The sequence below is a fragment of the Suricata suricatta genome, chromosome 10, assembly GCF_006229205.1.
Source record: "Suricata suricatta isolate VVHF042 chromosome 10, meerkat_22Aug2017_6uvM2_HiC, whole genome shotgun sequence".
In the NCBI taxonomy this organism is placed as follows: Eukaryota; Metazoa; Chordata; class Mammalia; order Carnivora; family Herpestidae; genus Suricata; species Suricata suricatta.
This window is the reverse complement of record NC_043709.1, coordinates 131,742,897-131,748,148: the sequence shown is the minus strand read 5'-3', so window position 1 is coordinate 131,748,148 and position 5,252 is coordinate 131,742,897.

Here is a 5,252-nt window from a genome sequence, read left to right as displayed (position 1 = left end):
AACTGGGTTAGGTACTAGGTCTTTAACTTACTGTGGGAATTTTTAAACAGGACTTCCAGGAATGGGCTTTTGGGGGAGGCTACATTTCCAGAAGTAATATATGAAGTTTACATATCTCACATTTTCCTGGAGTCAGATTCTCTAGATTTCATTAAAAAGCCAAGTGTCCCTGACTTACTCATTGTTGGACTGGGCTGTGTGTCTTCAGTTGTCCAAGCTTCTTCCGGCTTCCCCCTCTATAAAGTGGGGATGGTCAGTCCTAATTACTTCAAAGACTATATGTGGACTCAAATGATAAAAAGTCAAATCTAAGTGTATACGCACAGAAAGAGTTGTTTTAAGAATAAACAAATATGGTAGGCAATAAAATCTCACAGACCATTTACCTTAGAATCAGGCTTATGAAAACATTCAACAAATATTTAGATTAATTGAGGCATCCAATTCAGAAGGGTAGGATTCTCTCATAAAATCTACACACACACACACATATTCTTTCTCCCCCAAATCCCACTATTATCACTACAAAAGAAACTGTGCTGGGCTAGATTAACCTTATCCACCAAACATAGTGTTATGCTAAAGCAAACATTTCAGCAAACTTTCCTGATTTATTAATAGCTGAATAAACACACGGCCTTCCTTTAGTAGAATGCATAAAGAAGCTGCTAGACTTGTAGCAAGTAGAGCCATGGGAAGATCAAAAAGACTTTACTTTTTCAAAAGTTTATTTTATTCATTTTGAGAGAGGAGAGGAGAGACAAGAGAGAGAGAAGGAGAGAGAGAATCCCAAGCAGGCTCCATATTGCTAGCACGGAGCCTGACATGGCATTCAATCTCAGGAATCACAAGATTATGACCTGAGTTGAAATCAAGAGTCTGATGCTTAACCGAGTGAACCATCCAGGTGCCCCAATAAAAGAAGAATTTAACTAGCAATCTCCCTTGCTTGGGCTTTCATATGCTTCATCTTTTCCATTTTATCCATGTGGATTGATTGAGGTTCTATTAACTCAGAACCCTCATATTTTGAAGGGTGAGCTTTGTTCCTTATCTAACTTTTGTGTTTCCTATTAGAGCATATGGAGCCTATATCATTCCACCTTGTGGCTTGGAGATAACCAAATAAGGTGGTCGTTGTGAGCATAACATGTTTCCCAACTGAACTAAATTACAAAAGTCTGAACAATCAAAGGGAATCAAGGTAATGGTGATAATGTCTACTACTTTTTACAATCTTACTTTGCAATTCTCCACATGAAATTCCATGTTATGAAATGTTTTCAACTCAGCTTCCCAAATAAAATTGATCGTAGATGTGTCAAAGTGGCTCATTTTGAACTACTAAGGGCCAAAATTTTCTCCCATGTGATTGTATAACTGAACAATGGTGAAGTGGATCCTATGAAAAAGTCTAAGTACAGTGAATATTGAGGCTTAAAGGGGAGGAAATCACTATACCACAAGACAAGTAAATTATAGAATCAAAAAGAATAAGCTAATGAGATATCAAGCCAATGAAAGCATTATATTAGAAAGTAGGGGCATACACCAGTTAGAATGGCTAAAATTAACAATGCAGGCAACAACAGAGGTGGCAAGGATGTGTAGAATGAGGAGCCCTTTTGCACTGCTGGTCGGAATGCAAACTGGTGCAGCCATTCTGGAAAACAGTATGGAGGTTCCTCAAAAAATTAAAAATAGAAATACCTTAAGACCCAGCAATTGCACTACTAGGTATTCATCCAAGGGATACAGGTGTGCTATTTCAAAGAGGCACATGCACCCCAATGTTTAGAGCAGCACTATTGACAATAACCAAGGTATGGAAAGAGTCCAAACGTTCATCGACGAATGAATGGATAAACACACACACACACACACACACACACACAATGGAGTGTTACTCGGCAATCAAAAGAATGAAATCTTTCCACTTGCAACTACATGTATGGAACCCGAGGGTATTACACTAAGTGAAATTATCCAGTAAGGGAAAGACAAATATCATATGGGTGAGATCATATGCTACAATGAGAAATTTAAGATACAAAACAGATGGACATAAGCAAAGAGAAGCAAAAATAATATAAAAACAAGGAGGGGGACAAAACATAAGAGACTTTTAAAAAATATTTTTAATGCTTTTTATTTATTTTTGAGAGACAGAGAGAGACAGCACGATCAGGGGAGGGTCAGAGAGAGAGGGAGACACAGAATCTGAAGCAGGCTCCAGGCTCTGAGCTCTCAGCACAGAGCCCGATGTGAGGCTCAAACCCATGAACCATGAGATCATGATCTGAGCCGAAGCCGGACGCTTAACTGACTGAGCCCCCCAGGTGCCCCAAGAGACTCATACAGAAACAGACGGTTGCTGGAGGGGTTGTGGGTGGGGGGGATGGGCTAAATGGGTGATGGGCATTAAGGGGGACACTTGTTGGGATGAACACTGGGTGTTATACGTAGGGAATGAATCACTGGAATCTACTCCTGAAATCATTTTGGCACTAGGGCTAACTAACTCCAAGTAAATTAAAAAATAAATAAGTAAATTAAAAAAAAAAAACAACAGAAAGTAAGAGTGTACAAACCACAAATGCAGCTAACATTGCATTACTTTAAGGAGAAAAGACAAATTTCCAAAAAAGGGAAGTCGTCATCTTTGTGTGTTTGAGTTATGAGTGTGTACGTGTGTGTACGTGTGTGTGTGTAAAGAGACAGAGGCTATAACATTAATATCTGTTGTATGTTTTCTAAGTGCCGTGCACTAGCCTGAAGGTTTTATATGCACACGCACTTCATTCAATCTTCCACTATTGCCCTCATTTTACAGAAAAGGAAATGGTGCCATTAGAGAGAGATTTCTTTGTCCACAGTTTCCCTCAAACGCAGGACCAACATTTGGAAGTCAAGGTGGTTTGACTCCCGCCGTTAGTACTAAGATACGCTTGTATGCGAATCTTTGGAGAACGGAAGCAGCTGCCCCAACAGAAGGGCTTACGCGCCCCACAAGATGTCGGGCGGCTACTGCAAATGGGAACTTGCAGGTTCGAAACCAGAGACAAAGAAGAATCCTGGTCTGTTGTCTTGACATTGAGCCCTTCATCTTCAGGGAACTGAGTTACTATGTCCTTTCTTGCTCTTGTTTCCGGATGAGTGGATAAGCCAGCAAAGACTCCACTGTAGTCAAGTTATGAAAAAATAGAGTCAGACCTGAGGCACAAATGGTAAAGGAGTCACCTGTTCCGCTGGAATGTCCCCTCATTCAGAGCATTTGTGTCTACGTGACAAGAAGCCATCTGAACACCTATGGCCATGCACGCGAGATGTTTAAGCAGAAAAAGCACATGTCCTAGGTCCCCATTTTAAAAGGACATTTGCAGTATGTCTAAGAAAAAGGTGCTTGGAAACTGTGTACTCGAAAATGTGACTTAAACGCGTAGCTAAGTGAGAATACAGGTCTTTTTTTCTGTTAACTTCTATTTTTCTCCCCTAAAATTTAGGGAATGCATGTAACAAAACTCGTAGTTTCAAAAACCAATCAAACAGACAAATAGTAGGTGTCTGCTATGGGAGAGACATTTTGCTAAGAAATTCAAGACACAGCTGGTTAACTTCAGAGACCACACCCCATTCGTCTTATTCACCACTCTTGACCTGCTGTCCTGGATTGGTACAGAGTGAGGTCCCATAAGTATTTGTCTAATAAATAAATGGAAAGAAAGACTCATCTGCAGCTGAGAAATTCATTTTTATAGGTGCTATGATAGAATGATGCACAGGTTAGGGTCCAGAGCCAGAAATGGGGAGGGGAAAATTCACTGGTGGGTGGGTGGGGTGGAGGGTCGTGAACTGGAGACTATTCAGGATGTGATGCCTGAACTGTGTCTTATAGTAAGAGGTGAGGGGGGGTAGGAGGGCACGATGCCCGGAGGGTGAGGAGGGAACCGGAGGGAGGAAAACTACCATGTCAAAGGAAGCTTGATGAAAACCATGTGCTAACCAGCTCAGGGTTGTTAGAAATAGCAAAAGGAGGAGAGAGAGAGAAAGCGAGAACATTGCATAGAAACATGGCTTCTAAAATGGCAGAAAAAGTCAACATTGACTTTTCACAAATGAAAAGACCAAGGATTACATGCAAAACAAATTAAGAACATGAAATAAAATGGCATGACAGTGTAGAACGTGACAGAATCAACAGATTCGAGAAAATGCAAACAGAAAGGAGTTATGGACCAAATCAGAACAAAAGGTATTACTGTAGAAACTCTGATTAAATGCTATCTCCATGTGCATTAAAAAATGGCACAAATCCTTTTTTTTTTTTTTTTTTTGAGTGGTAGGAGTTCTGAGTGGTTTTAACGGACTTCTGGTTATCTCTTTTTTTTTTTTTTCTGAAATAACTATGCACTTTATCATTATATCTTTATTAAGAATATATTTAAAGAGGACCTATCAGAATCTCACAAATAGGTTGTAGAGTTAAACAAATATACAAATATTTAGTAAAATTGTTTTTAAAATGCTAGCCTAGGGATTCAATTCATTTCTCAGTAACTACTGTTAACATATAGCTAAAGCAGTATTTTAAAAAGAGGAAGAAAGACAAGGAAGGAAAAAGAAAGAAAGAGAAAGAAAGAAAGGAAAGGAAAGAAAAAGAAAGATAAAGGAAAAAAGGGAAAGAAAGACAGAGAGAAAAAAAGAAAGAAGGGAAAAGAAAGGAAGGAAGAGAGGAGAGGGGAGAAGAAGGAGGGAGGGAGGAGCAGGAGACGGAAGGAGGGAAAAATAAGTTCCTCCGGATTGTGTTCTGTGTGGGCAGTAAACTGCTCCATGGGCAAGTGCAAGTTTCATTGCTCCATCAAGAACTTTGTCTCAACAAGAATTATTTATGTCTGGGTACTTATTCTATCCATTATTGCCACTCATTGTGAAATAACCCAAAGTTGTGGGTTAAAATGAACCAGAGGAGGAATAAAGGGACTGTCCATTGGCATCACTAGCAAGAAAGGAGCCTCAAGGTCATTGAGAATGGTCATCCCTTCTGGTCCCACACATAACATGTAAATCGAGAGTACTCATGAAAGCCCTCTGCTAATATGGGGAATAATGTCCCCACCTGGAACAAGAATATCAATACCAAACATGTTCTTTCCTCGAAGGATGTCACATACAGCCTCTTGCAAAGAATCTGTGCTATCTCCTCCCCTTTTGGTAGAAGAAAAAACAAAACAAACAAAGCATCCAAAACTATC